Source organism: Mus pahari, chromosome 20 (assembly GCF_900095145.1).
Source record: "Mus pahari chromosome 20, PAHARI_EIJ_v1.1, whole genome shotgun sequence".
Classification (NCBI taxonomy): Eukaryota; Metazoa; Chordata; class Mammalia; order Rodentia; family Muridae; genus Mus; species Mus pahari.
In genome coordinates this window covers 23088980-23105180 of record NC_034609.1, presented here as the reverse complement: position 1 = coordinate 23105180, position 16201 = coordinate 23088980, and the positions used below count along the sequence as shown (strand labels likewise).

At 36.6% G+C, this 16201-nt stretch overlaps 1 protein-coding gene across 3 annotated transcripts in view; it reads left to right on the top strand.

Moving 5' to 3' along the window:
- Cdh8 (cadherin 8) overlaps nt 1-16201 on the top strand; it is a 395024-nt gene that overhangs the window by 223467 nt on the left and 155356 nt on the right. The window lies entirely within an intron of this gene.

Here is a 16201-nt window from a genome sequence, read left to right as displayed (position 1 = left end):
GTGTGTGTGTGTGTGTGTTATACATACAGTCTACTAAGTCACAGACAATGCCTAGGAATAGGAATGTCAAAATAAGTCAAGTTTTTCCAGCTCTTGGAGAGCTTGAAGGAGATGAAAAATTACAAATGTTTTGTAGCACTTTGGGGAGAATCTTTTACATTTCATGCTTTATATATTTTATATTTTTAGTATTGCATGAGCATTGCCAGTTTGTACTTTGTCGCTTCTGACAGATATAGTGAATTATATTTTAGAATTCAGAAGTATGAGACCACCGTGTCAATGCATTGGATGTCCCTATCTTGTTTCTGAATGTGGCTTTGAAATTACCTTATTTTCTGTTTCTGAGCTTTTCTGATAAGTCAGCACATCTAAACCAGTTTCTTTTACAAAAAAAAAATATTTCAGTGTCATTTTAAAAATGCCTTGTGTTTATATTTTTGCTCAGAATTTTATCCTAGGATGATAACTAAATCACTTCAAGTTATTTTTTTCCTTGCTGTAAGAAATGAAGCTCAAATAAGTTTCTAATTTTTATGTTGATTTATAGACATTACTTTCTCATGTAGAAGCCAACAAAGGAAAGTGTTGTTGCTCAAGCTAAATAAGTTTCTTGCAAAATCAAACCCAATACCTCTTATGTTGTGTGCTGGTCTCTAAGGAAGAAGTGTTGGCTAATGATGTACTTGACAGTGGATTTTAAATATGGTCTGATAAATGTGTGTGTGTGTGTGTGTGTGTGTGTGTGTGTGTTTGTGTGTGCATGTATATATATTTGTGTGTGAGTATGTGTGAGAGACAGAGACAGAGAGATAGAGAGAGATACAGGTAGAGATAAAATGGTTATAGAAATACTAAACTTTTCAATTTCTAAGCTACCATTATCTAGGACTGTCATCTTTGCAATGATTTTTTTTATGATAAACTCTATAAAATTAATTTTCTGAATCTTGTGTATGCAGTTTAAATTTTATAATACTATTTCAGTTCTTAGATACTAGATGCTGTTCTATGTATTTTTGTTACGCTTATGCCTTAGAACTTTCATGTCCTTCAACTACTGTGCATCTTAAAAAAATATAGACTTTGGTGGCAACAAATTATTTATGGTTGTTTTGTGTTTTGTAATTATATAGATGCATATACTTAACAATAATAATTGGAGAAGAGGTAATTAATTTGAGAAGCTGTAAAAACATATGGGGAGATGGAGTGTTAATGGGAGGGTTGAAAATGATATAAATACAGAACTTGCATGTGATATTTGAAAAGAAAGCACACTTTGAATAATTACTCAATATATTATTTTTCATTAATATTTACATATAAAAGTAAATATATGTTAAGTTCCCTTTACTTGCACGGTGATAAAACTGTGAGGTTGAGGTCAAATGTTTCAGAACATTCAGTTCCTCTAATGACAGAAGGCTGGACTAAAATTGGAGTTATTTTCACAGCTATCAAAGCCTATATATATATATATATATATATATATATATATATATATATATGTGTGTGTGTGTGTGTGTGTGTATCTAAGTAATATATATATATATATATATATAAAGATAAGTAATATATCAAGATAAGTGAAATATATATATATGTATATATATTAAACTTATCTTGATATTTGATATTTGAGGCAATAAAAATACAGACCCTTGAGGATAAAACAGAAAGGATTCTGGAGAAAACAGCTAAGAAGGTAACACTCTGTGTGAGAATCTGACTAATGGCCATTAGCATCTCAGAAGCCCAGACACGCAGAATGCCCTTCATCTGGTTGAAAGAAGTATATCTGTGAGAAGGTCAAATGTGAAACATAAAAGTCAGAAGAATCCAGAACACTTTCATAGGCTTCCACTTCCCACCTACATTGTGAAATTGAGCAGTGTCTGTGGTGGGATCTAACATGCATGGTCATGCAGTTTTATTTATTGCAAGAATATGTGACCTTGTTTTCATGTTCCTCCCATGTTCTCTATAAGGAAAAATTCTTACTTTACTCATAAGTCCAATCATGAGCTCAAATATGAGGGGAGTGAGTGAAATGGCTGCAACTAAAGTCTCATTATGAGGATAATTTCAAATCTTGCTGTGACAACATTTCAATTATTACAAGAAACTACAAATAAGTGCTTGCAACTATAATAAAACATGATCCCTAAAAAAATAAAGGATATGCATATGATCACACACAGGGAGACACACAGGCACATACACAGGCACACATAGACATGGAAAAATATTCATTCAAGCACACACATAGACACAGAAAAAATCACACATTTAAACACACACATATCTATATTTCTCTCTGTGTATCTCTGTCTTTCTGTCTCTCTGTGTCTATCTGTCTATCTATCTATCTATGGTGAAAATCACAGTAATGGCAATGATATTACTATGGAATGGCATATTTTTAATCAAGACTAGATTTGAAGAACTTAATGACTCAAAATGAAAGTAACAGTTGAATCACAGAACATGGCACAAACCAAGGTTACTGTCCCTCTCATTATTTGTACAGATTTTAAAATCTCTCTATTGTACTGGTAGAACACCAGTTTTATTGAAGTAACTGCAGCCTCCAGGTAGCCAGGCTGTGAGTCTCACTGTAACTGATTACAGCCATATCTATTATTGTCAATGGAAAGTGACAATAATGGCTGTTCAGAAGAAGCTAGGGACTCTGCAGAAGCAACTATCCAGCTTTAAAGCATGACATTTTTTTCAGTCCGGCATTAAGGTGGTACTGGGAAAAGATGTACAGATCAAGTGTGATTTGGTGACAGACATATCAGTGCTTCTAATATATGCCAGGCAAGTGTGAGTACTTCAACATTGCTAGTCCCCTACAAAGAAGAAAAAGATGCTGTTTGAAAGCACGTGAGGTAGACTTTGATATGTCAGAGATAATGTGGGCCCCACAGAGCCCTGGTTGGCAGGTGAATTGGACCATGGAGGGGACACTACAATGAACTAATGCTTTTCTTCACCATTCAAGTACCATCTCTGTATTTCTGCAACCTTCCTATGCCAGGCGGCTCACAGAGTAGCTTCCCCATGTCTGTACACAAGGGGTTAATTTGTCGTAAAAATTAAGTCCTGTGACTAACCAGGTCAGCGCATAGGTATTATAAGTCCAGCAGATGGGTTTAGAACAACTTTTCCTTTCAAAATAGATCTAGCGAATGTGAAACTTCAGGGAATCTCTGGGCAACGGATCGCTGTGCATTAGTTTCTCTTTAGAGCTATTGTGTTTCATATGCTGACAAGAATGTAACCATCTTTCGGGATAATATTTGCTTTGCCACCCAGCAAAAATAAATATCGTCAGCTATTGTGGCATCTGCCATGTTAAAGAATGTAGTCATTTGCTGGCTCATTGACTTTCTGTTAGATTTTATTTTTGAAAGCAGATCCTACCCAGAAATATCACGCATTTTGAAATACTTATACCTATATCGAGATCTATATTCATATCTGTATGTCTCCATATTCCAGTCTGGAGAAAAAAATGAATACAGATATACATTAAAACCTGTGATCACACTGTCTTCCTCCCAGGGACATTAATTAAGGAGTTGCTTCTTTCTTCTCAACTACATGTTGTGCAGTAATATAGAGTAATTTCTGACAATATATTTAAAGGTGATGTTTCTCAACTTAGCCAAACTAAGCAAAAAAAAAAAAAATCATATTACTGTTTTTTTTTGTTTGTTTGTTTGTTTTTTTTTTAGCATAGCTGTCAGATTTACAGTTCTCTCAGTTCTTTCCTCATTTTATAAGATGCTATATTCTTCACAGGGTATTGAACAGATGAGGTTGCTTCCTTAGACGACATCTATTAGCATTGCTAGCTCATTAAGATGTAAGACATCACACATTTGAATGTTTTATAGATTTACTTTACCTGTATGTGGGTTTTGCCTGAAAGTATATTAGTGCACTTTGTACATGACTGGTGCACACAAATCTAGGAGGACATTTTGGACTTAGATCAGAACTTACAAATGGTTTTGAGTAACCATGTGAGATCCAGGAATTAAATTGCAGTCGTCTGTGACAGGTACTCAACACCACTGAGCCAACACTTCAGCTCCTCAAGCCATATTTTAAAAATGGGAATTCAATATTTGGTAGATGAGAAGAGAATTTTAGTAAAGTTGGGTTGATCCATGTAGAATGAGTTTTTGGCTTATTTTATATTGTTGTTTGTTTTGGCTAAGTGATATTTCAGAGTATAAATAATGCAAATAATGTCATTCATTCTATTTTTCTCATGCTGCTGACTTATACATCGTCACTAATGTGATCAGTGTCTTAAGGCCTATGATAATATGCTAGTTTACTCTGATACCATTTTCCTGAAATGATATGTCTAGTCAGCATTCTCATTTAATATAGGAAGGTGCTGAAGACAGATGGATGCCCTTTTCATGCACAGATGTGTGATCTTCATTGTCAACATCATAATTAGAACCACCATGAGAATTTTGCATGTGTCTCTGGGGGTGCTTTCCAGAAAGTATTAACTGAAGTGGAAAATCCTCCCTCTTGCCCACTCTACTTTACATGACCAGTGTATCCCCTGGACCAAGATCCTGAACTCAATATAATTGGGAAAGTGACATGAGACTCAGAAATCATCTCTTTCTGCTTCTTACCTGCAGATGGAAGGTGACCAGCTTTGAACAGTACTGCCTTTCTTTCCTTCCCAGCGTTATGGGCAGTTCCTCACATTGTGAGCCACAAAAAACAAATAAACAAATGAAACAAAACAAAAATAAAAACAAAAAACAAATACAAAACATTGTTTATTAAGGTGCTTCTGTCAAATATTGTCACATCTTAGAGAAAAGCAACTTATACAATCATCTTTTCAACACAATAGCAAAATACCTGACATAATCCACTTAATAGAAGGAAGGTGTAGTTCTCCTAGTTTCTGACTTTTCAGTTTCTGGTAGGTGACAACCATTTGAGTCTCAATTCTATGTATTATATTGGGAACATGTTGCTAAAGAGGCTATTCACACCATGACAGCTATAAAGTTTTCATGAAAAAGTGATTCTATATCCTCTGTAAAAGCCACTCCCAGGCAAATTAACTTCCTTTTACAGGGCCTCGCCTAATGATAGTTTCATTTCTCCATTCTTGTAGTAGAGTGCCTGCCTCCACTCAGAAGTAGCCACTAGGGACATTTTAGACTGAATTCCTTTACTTGGCTATTTCTACACTCAACTGTCTGTTCCTCTCCCATATGACACAGTTCCTCTCTTTATCTGTGAGCTCTGCAAGTGCAAGTGTTGACTTATTCTTCATTACTGAAGTTGCCTCACCATATCCAGGAGCCTACAAGGGAAGCAGAAAATAACTGGTCCCTGGTGTTCAGCCAAGTCTGTGTGGGATGGCCTCACACATCTGCCTTGCTACTTTCTAAAGTATGTTACTACTGGCTGTGAACTGTAGTGTGTTCTGGAAGATGAATATGGGAGGCCTATTCATGGATCTAACATTATTCCAAAGTGCTGAGACTTGGTAAGGTTTTAATTTAGAGGAAAGTCAACTGAAACTCTGGAAGGATGAGATACACGTATGTGAGCATATATCAGTTCATTGCGGATGCAAGGTCTAAACCTGAGCTTCTTATCGTGAACCACTAAGTACATGAGTGGCCTGCTGGATTTCACATTCTTGCATGAGAATATAACAATCACAACTGATGCTTGCTAATGCCGTGTTTAGTGACAAAAAAATCACCAAAATGCTATGAAATGTAGAGTATGATTACATTTGAGATGAAAATGCTATGAAATATAGAGAATTATTACATTTGAGATGAAAAGGTTCCTAACATACAGTGAGTTTTAAAAAATTAAGTGTACATTTTTATACAAAGTTTATGGGGTACAAATGGAAGGACTCATGTCTTCAGCCGCATATGTAGCAGAGCAGGACCTTGTGGGACATCAGTGAGAGGAAAGACCCTTGGTCTTGTGAAGGCTTGATGCCCCAGTGTAGGAAAATGCCAGGACTTGGAAGCACAAGTGGGTGGGTTAGTGAGCAGGGGGAAGGGGGATGGGATAGGCAGGTTTTCCAAGGGGAAAGGGGATAAAATTTGCAATGTAAATAAAGATGTCTAATAAAAATTTAAAAAAACACACAGAAAAATAAGTGAACATTTTTATACAAAGCTTATGTATAAGATTTCCTTTATTCCCCATTCTCCTACAATAAATTTATTTAAAATATATATTGGGAGTCAGTGGTTTAAAAGAGAAAGGAGGCTGTTTTGTTTGTTTGTTTTCTTGTTGTGTTTTATTTTGTTTCTTTGTAGTAGCTTCCTGCTCTTTTTAGTATATTCACCTTGAATAAAATTACACCAGCTGCTTAAATTAAAAGTCACACTGGTGACCACTTTGTAAGAGAATAGGTGATTGACTCCAGACCACAATGGCTACACATCCTATTGTCCTGAACCCTCTCCTGAACTTAAGTGTCCACTCAACACAAGAGCATCACATTGCTGTTTGCTCCTGGGATGAGGGCATCCTTGGACTGCCTCTAGGTAACCAGGCTGGCTGCTCATGAGCTCTTCTCATAAAAACACTCCACACTCCCAGCATCACCAGTGATGCCGAAAGAGAAGCGTTTCTGACTGTGCAAAACATTTCACTAATTTGGAATGATAGTCTAGAATCGCTGGTTTCTTCATCAATCTTGCAATAATATCCACTCACTCACGTGTGTGTGTGTGTGTGTGTGTGTGTGTGTGTGTGTGTGTGTGTGTGAGAGAGAGAGAGAGAGAGACAGAGAGAGAGAGAGACAGAGAGAGACAGAGAGACAGAGAGACAGAGAGACAGAGAGACAGAGACAGAAAGACAGAGACAGAGACAGAGAGACAGAGACAGACACAGACAAAAATATGAGAGACCTAGACAGACACACAGTCTCTCTCTCTCTCTCTCTCTCTCTCTCTCTCTCTCTCTCTCTCTCTCTCTCTCTCTCTGTGTGTGTGTGTGTGTGTGTTTATATGTGCATGTGCATGGATTAGTATAACATGCTCATCATATATCGTCTAGAACACAGAGCAGTGCTGAAACCTACGAACACAGTCCCATGTAACTCAAATCCTGATTGTTCATCAGCATCTCATCATTTCCTATCTCCTATGGCTATCATCATCTCTTTAACCAAGTTTAATTACTTTAGATGCTTTATATAAGCAAACAATGCAATCTTTTCCTTTGGGGATGGGTTTATTTCATTTATTGCAATGTGTGCAAGGGCTATCGAATTTTTTTTTTTACATATTTTAGCATGTCATCGTTTTCCAGAATGAATAATATTCCATTATAATTATATATTGTACTCTATTAATCTATCATTAGTCAATTAACATACACATGATTCCACTCCTGAGAACTAAATAATGTCTCATGGAATTTGGGAATAGTTATACGTCTTTGCGTTGCTTTCCTCAATTTTTTCAATAAATAATCAGAAAGGGTACCTCTAGTTTGCATCGCAGTTTGATTTTTCAGGTTTGGAGGGAATTCCACTCTGTTTTTCACAGATGTTGCACCATCTTTCATTCCTCCCTTAAAGGCATAATGTTCTGGTGATAATATTTTGAGATATTTAAAACTTGATGTAAAGATGTCTAAATTCACTTTCCCAGAGAGAAGTTTCCTTGTCTCCCAACTTAAAGCATAAACTCTCTCAATATCATTCTAAAGCTTCTCACATCCTGTTTACACTGGCTGAAATCAATTCCTCAGGCAGTGTTACATATGCACAGTCACCCATTCATTTACATTTACAGCAACATTTAGTCTCGCATTCACACTGAGGTTTGTCCTCCTTATTATACTAATTGGGCTTACAGTTTCCAGGAAGTCTTCTTACATAAATCCATTCCTTGGCAGGCTCCTACCTCTACTGCAGCACCTCCTCACTTGTCCTGTCTCTTACCATGGCCCATGACTCCAGCTATATAATGTAGCCCCTCTATTTCTATACATAAGCTCTCCTCCAAAAGCAAAACAAACCAACCGAAGAAAATGATACACACCATGGTTTTGCATTCGTGTTCTATAGTAAGAAGTCTTGACTGAATAGCCACAGGAAAACTAAAACATACATAGTTAGCTTTTAGCTTAGCTATTTTTGAATTCAAGCTATATTGCTATGATAAATAAAGTCAGACCTGTAAAGTCAGAAGGAAAAAATGGATTCCTAATACAGTTTGAGTAGAAGCAACTATAGCTGTTTAATGAGGTTAACTGAAACCATGTCATCTTACAGAGGCCCTTGTACTAACTTGGAAAGTGTTTAATGCTTTGGATTTTTCTATTTTCTTCTCCTCCCTCAAAAAGATGCTTTTTTAAAAAAAAAAACTCTAGAGAATAATAAATAAACAGAACTCTGGGACTAGAAGAATGCAGACAACATTATTTATTAAAGCAACCAAAGCAACCTGTAGAGCAATTAGAGGCAAAAAGCAGAAATCTTGTAGATGGAATTTTTGATTCTCAAAGTGCATGCAAAAAAAAAAAATGCTAAAATGCTTTCTTTAGGCATAATAACAAAAGTGAGAATGAAATTAAGCAGTGAGAAAGAAACGGTTGGAGTTCAGTGAAATATAATAACTGATTCATAACTAAGGGGTTTATTTTATTATGCGTGCCTCTAAATAGCATCTTCCCTTGCAGTCAGCTCAAAATTGTATCCTCCTGTACGTTTTCCAGAGAAAGACTACAGACCAGTGATGAACAAAGCATTTTTATACTACAAAGGGACATTTGTTCCTGCTAAATATGAAAAATCCAACCACATTACCTTTTTTCAAAGATAGCTGTTCTCTCACACATTCTAAGTAACACAGGGACTGTGGGCAAATGGGTTTGGCCTCCACATTCTTTGCTCTAGTATCTCCCATGAAGTTTACTTGGAAAGGAGATGGGTGTTTTCTATCAATGAGTAGAGGCAAAGTGTAGGCCACTGGTGAACTCTGCAGAGCATTCAGAATACACCCCTTGCCAGGCCAAAGGGAAGCCACTGGAGCTCTTTAGGCTCCTCTGTGCTCTAGGTCATGATTCGCCAAGGATTATCAATATACTTGGATTTGACAAGCTATGTATCATCTTTTTATGTGAGGAGTCGCTCCATGATTTTATAGATTATAGGCCCATTAAAGGAAGAATAATTATGGACATGAGTGAAGTCTTTGACTCCAACTGTAAAGTATGACCAAGATAGTGTGGACAGCAAGCCTGAAAACACCTACTTTAAAGAAGTTGACTGACTCCAACACTAGCACACATGGAGTTAGCTTCACATGGTCCCAATTAATAAATAAATACCATGGCCTTAAGATAACTAAAAATATTTCCTTAAGACTTTTGTAATCACTTAAATTAATGTAATGAGAATTGGAGTTTCTTTGGAGCCTTGCACAGCTACTTTGTATTGGTTCCACCTGAATGCTATGGCAAGTATACAGAAAGAGCAACACTTTGTTAGCATCAACACTTTGGAGGCAGAAGCAGGCAGATTCTGTGAGTTCAGGGCAAGCCTGATCTATGTAGAGAGTTGTGGGACAGCCAGGAGTACACGGGGAGACCCTGATGTCTCCACAAAATGAAAAAACAACCTTCATATGTCTGTCATTGATCTTACCTTACATCTTGTTTGATGTAGCAAGTCTCATCTGCACTGTGAAGCACACCAGAATGACTGGCTCACAAGCTCCCAGGATTCTATGATCGCTTTTTAGCACACAGTAGGAACACCACACTGCTTTAGATGACGTCTTGGGATTCAGTCTCCAGTCTTCCTGTGTATGTGGCAACTCTTTTATGCACTGTGGTCCCTTTTTAGCTCCAAAGCGGCCCTCCTTATTTCCCTCTGGAGAAAACTCATAATTACCCTACAAACTATGAGAGGAAAATGCTGTAACGGTACCTGGTTAAAGATGAGGCTTTCCTTCATGACATGGTTTCATGATAGTTAAATCCTGACCTCTTTCCTGTTTCATCCTTTCTCCTGACCTCAGTTAAATGAAAGCGCTTTCGTTTAGCCCAGTGGATCTCTTTCAGATAAACATTTTCAAACAAAATTGAGAGCATCCGTATGTTTCCCTAATAATATTTAGACCTGTGTTGTAGAACTTTCCCTGTCCAATCACATTAGGGTAGTGGTGGGCCGGTGATTAGACAGGAAAAGGGAGGTGGAGCTAAGAGCTGGGAAGAGAGATAGAGAGAGGAAGCAGGAGGGGAAGAAGTAGGGGAAGCCAACATGGAGGCAGACGGACAGGATGAAGATCCCATTGCATCACCAAAAGCCTACCTGGTTTTAAACAGCCACAAGTAGTTAAGATTTTCACAAGATAAGACAATTGGGGTAAAGCTTTTATCATTATCAATTATCCCTGAAATTATTGTATTGACCTCTTGAAAATTGTAATCTTATTGTTATATAAATCTGATTAGATAATTAAGCTTTAAGAGTCAAGGTTCTAATGGATAACTATGTGCTGCGATGGCTGATCTGATCGTAGGGTATGGGGGGCGCTGTGTAGAAGCAAGAACTGGGGAGGAGGGTGGCTGAGAGATGGCCCAGCAGGAGCCCATGGCAGAACAAAGACCACACCCTGCTCGCCAGCAGGGGGGGGGGTGTTAAAAGGGGGGAGGGGTAGCCAGGGTGAGTTGCCAGCAGTGAGAGGAGAGCAGGAGCATGGCCTGCCCAACTGAAAGTTGGCGGATTCTTTTTGTTATATTTCCTGCAACAGATCTGGGACAGATCTCTCTGACAGTCAGGAAGACTATAAAGAATGGACTAGTAGAAGTGAACTTCTTTTTTTTTTTTTTTTTTAATTTACTTTATTTTTTAATTATTCACTTTATTTTCCTCTCACTGTCCCTCTCCCGGGCACCCCTCACTCATTTCTCCCTTATTCCCCCTCCCCTTCTCCACTGAGTGGGTGGGAGACTCTTGGGTATCCCTCCCCAACCCACCTCCACACACCCTGGCATTGGAGTGAATTTCTAATCATACTCCACGTAGTATCTGCATCCTATAAGGGAAAATTGTGGAATATAGCTCATTGTTTATGAACAAATGCATTGGAAATTATTCATTTGTTTATTTATATTTTGACTGAATGGAATATCAAGCTTCACATGTCACACTAGACATATACTAGGATGGTACTCCACCACTGAGAGATTCTTAGGACCCTGTAATCTCTTCAGTAAACTGAGTTCTGTCTGCTCAAGTCTTTGGATTATTATGTGAGCATATGCTATCATCCCGTAAGTACAAATATGTATTTTTGGGTATTCAGATGCTAACACCAAAATAACAATTCCCATGGCCTGAATTCTATCAATGTGGTGTTGAGTGTTAAAAGTGACTGGTGACTATCATTATGTATCAATTTTCATGTATTAATAAAATATTTTTAAAAAAAGAGGTCCAGTGTAGTAAAACTAGAATAATAGTCATTAAAGACAGAAATAAAAGAAGTATTGATAAGATTTTAAAACAGCGGTTTTACATCTTCTCATTGGTGAAGTATGTATCTTTTGGAGGAATCAGAAGTTAATATTTAAAAGAAACAAGGATGCTAGACAAACCTGAGCTGCAGTATCATACATCACTGTACTCATAAAGCAGAATAAGTCCCTTATCTTGCATCATGGCAAGTGTATACTGAAGTCCTTATCTGATATTGAGATGTATGGACATCATTTTAGCAAAGTATTTTTCATTACATTTTTACACTTCAATTTGAAAGTGTGCACTGCACAGCAAATCTTGCTGTTGGTGAAAGACAATCATGTTTGACTTATGATATAGAGGAAAAATATAGAATCATTTCAGGAGACATCATATTGAAAAGGGGAAGTGCTTATTTTCCTATTCTATAAAAAGTTTATTAGATCCACTCTAGTAAGAGCATCTGATTTCATCCAATTGTGATGCCTAGCCTTTGATTCCTTGTCTTTTATCAGGTCCCTAGGGATAATTCAGGTTTGTGATGATTTACGGATGCTTGCAGCTTTGTAATTGTTGTGCAGGAATTTTCTCTAAGATAAAAACATCCCTCTCTGTAGAGAAGCTTCTTAAAGCATAGGTTCTAAAGCAGATGAACCATTCCATCACCTAGGGAAATTTTGCTAAATTCAAGAAGTAAACAACTTAGAAATTTCAGGAAGCCCCTGAAAACAGGATGCAGTACATTCTTTCATGCTTCTCCTTCCTTCTGGTCATGTAAGCAGTAAGAACTGGTCCGAAACACATCTCAGGCCAGCTCAGCTGCCTAGAATATGCAAAGCAGCTAAGATATCCAGAAAGACAGGCTTGATGAGCTCTCTTTAAGATGTGCTGTGTGCTCCAGCTTTCCATCTTCTATGAGCTCTCACCTAAGCCCAGGTGAACTTTTGGTGATGTAGCTGTCTTTTATTCATTTCTCATCTTGTAAACAGCCCCTTACCCATATCCCTATAAAGACCTCACCTGTAAATCATTGGTGTTTCAAGTTGGATACTGGCGGTTATTTTTTCTTTCGTGTGTCATCCTCAGCTACCTATGGGGTATGGTTAGACATTTGTTCAGGACTCCCAAGGATTACTGCCTCACACTAGTGGTAAATGAGAATATTATTTATGAAGTGTTACCAAATGGCCAAAATCAGGGAAGATATATTCAGGAGTACAAATATCAGCAAAAGGCTTAGCTGCAATCCCCAAGGAAGTTCTGTTATTGGGTGTGGCATACACGAATCGATTATGGGAGGAAGTAGGAAGTGTGTAGACAGAGTTGGCCTCTACTTTAGCCAAAGAGGAAACATTCAGGATAACTTCAACTTAAATTAAAATGTCTGTTGTTGAGCTTTGTAAAAGAGATTCTGACAGTGTGGGACAGGCATTCCATTTGGAGTGGGAGATTATCATTACAGGAAAAGTTAAAAACGAGCCCGGCACAGATTATGATCTTACCCATGTCTGACCTAAAAGAATAGCATGTGACATAATAGCTGAGATGCTTTTCTTAAGTTATTCGGTTGCATAATATCCAATTAAACAAGTGATTGTGATATCCTTGTATTTCTAGTTTGCAAAAGATCTTACTAACCATTAAATTCTCATCACTTACTACAATAACTTATATTGTTGCTAAATGAGTTTGATGTCCTGCTTAATTTCCAAAATAGTAAATTTATAATTTTTTTTACCAATACAGATTAGATACAGTTATGTACTACTTGTTTAATATTCTGGAGTGTGCATATTTTCTATAAGCAAATTTTCTGCATTGTATACTAGCTTGACCAAAAACTAAACATAGAACAGCTAATTCAACTCAATCCTCTTTATAGGTACTTAGAATTTGTAGTGTAATTATTTCTTGTCAATACATTGTCAGGATATTATGCATATGATTTAGATGGCTTTATTAGTGTAGAAATGTGCATTATCTTTATTTACAACTATAGACATTAGAACGTGAGTGCAGTTGAATTTTATATGGATGACTAAAATTTTATAGGAATTATTCAAAGAAAAATTATGTGAAAGAAAGGCTTTAACAATTAGTTAAATGTTTTGCTGAGAATTAATTACTATTGGATTTTCATTCTACATAGACTGCTAGATAGTAAGATTCTATGTTATTTTGTCTATGTCATGACTGCATAATTTAAATACTGTTTGTGAATAGCAAAGTTAAAATTGGTATTATCAATTGTGCAAAACTTATCATTTAAGGAGAAGAAAGCTACCCTTCAAATATAGGTTGTCTTGAAACCTTTGGATTGATGTAGTCCTATAGACATTCCCTGAAATTAGTTGAAATTTCTGTGTCTTCAGGATGAGTAATGAAGATGTTTAAAAGGCTTTCGTAAAAGTCTTCACACAGAGAACATATATCTGTGCTAGGTTTTTCCTCTTTGCATTCTTTTTGTAGGAAATAGATTTCTAGAATTGTATTCATTTTACCTCTTCTTGTCTCACTGTTAGCTCCAAAAGAGCTATATTCTTTTATTGTCTTACCACATATAAACTAAGTTACACTTAAGAAAAATCATATCTACCTAATGCAATATCTTGTGTATAGCAGGGAAAACCTAGGTCAATACTTTAACAGCTTAGTTGCTATATAGCTGGTATGTGTCTTTAATTTTGTTTTTATTATTTGATAAATGTTCCTCAAAGTTAGATCCTCAAACTATAGTCCTCTTGGGAGATGGGTCATTTAGAAACTAGAGTATAGAGGAAAATTGTCGAATACTGGAGGCCTGCTCTAAAGCAGTGGTTCTCAACTTTCCTAATTCTGTGAACTTTTCATACAGTTCCTCATGATGTGGTGACCCCCCAACCATTCATTATTTCATTGCTATTAATAGCTGTATTTTTGTTATTGTTATGAATAATAATTGTAAATAGGTGTTTCCTTGATGAGGTGACTTTAGTACACAAATAAACTGTAATTAGCAGAATAATTAGGAAATAAAGAATTTAGAAAAATCAAATATCTCATATGATATCACCCTTGGAGTAATTCAGTTTACATCATATTGTTTCTTAATTGGATTTTTATAATAATTAGTAAAGCTCTGGAGTATACTCCTTATTCAGCCTGCAGTTTGACTCTGTTGCCCCGGAGTCACAGGGAATAAGAAGAAAACCCGATAAATCCTGAAAGTCATAATTATCATCAAATTGTTACATTCCAAAGTTCTTCACTGCAGAGGAAAAAAGTACTTTCAGCAGGGGATGGATGCTTTCCCTGGGTTGATGGTCTTGGGGCTAGGCCAAAATTAGAGACTGAAGAGGTATGGTTTTGTTGTTGTTGTTGTTGTTGTTGTTGTTGTTGTTATTGTTGTTGTTGTTATGGTTGATGGTGGTGGTGGTGGTGGTGGTGGTGGCCTTGCATGTGTGTGTGTGTTTATGGGCATGTTATAAGGAATAAATCTAATGCAAATCTTTCACACCCAAACACACGAATATAAGAGGTCAGAAGTTTGTGCCAAAAGCTGGCTTGAAAATATGAACTGAAATTATGTTTTATGAGGCAGCATATTAATCAGGTAAAAGTTGGTTTTAATAATCAACAACAAGACTAATGCAGCAGGGTGCATTTTCTCAACATAAAGCAATTTGCCCAGTAGTTTTTATAATACCAAGCAGTTATTTTCTTAAACTTAATTTCTGATATCTGACAGATAATCTGAACTGAATAAAATTGATGATCTGGTAACAGAGTTTCATGCTGCACTGTAACTTTAAACCATATGCGAAGTAACTAGCTTAGACATTTTCTTGCATGTGTAGCCTTAATTCCATAAAGGAAATTGGTGAAGTCCTTAGCATTTACTTCCAGGCAGCAAAACTGTAGTGAAGAGGAAGCCAAGCCAAGTATTTTATGGATTACAAATTAGAAAGTTTCAATAGGTTTTCTGTGAAATCACAGATAATATGGTTTCTAAAACTCATCTTTTCCACATCAAAGGAACTATTTCCAAAGCTCTAATTATTACAGCTCCTATAATCATGACACAGGAAGCCCATTTTCTCACATTCTGCTTCCCAATGTACTAATGAGAAGGCTTGTTGTTGTCGTTTGTTTTGTTTTGTTTTGTTTTTTTTCGTAGTGCAGCAAGAAGGTGATTTTCCAATGCGCATATTCTGCTTGAAGCTGTGACTTTCAGCTAGGATATCATAAGTAATTGTGTAATGGATCTACAAATATAATACATAAAAATTAAGGATTCAGGACAGAGATTTTAATCATATACATAAAAATTATCTCCTTGTACAAAGCTCAAGTCTAAGTGGATCAAAGGACTCCACATAAAACTAGAGACACTGAAATATATAGAGGAGAAAGTGGGGAAAGCCTTGAAGAAATGGGTACAGGGGAAAAATTCCTTAACAAAACAGCAATGGCCTGTGCTGTAAGATCAAGAATCAACAAATGAGACCTCATAAAATTGCAAAGCTTCTGTAAGGCAAAAGATACTGTCAATAAGACAAAGAGGCCGCCAACAGATTGGGAAAGAATTTTTACCAATCCTAAATCTGATAGGGGACTAATATCCAGTATATAAAAAGAGCTCAGGAAGCTGAACTCCAAAAATTCAAATAACCCCATTAAAAAATGGGGTGCAGAACTAAACAAAGAATT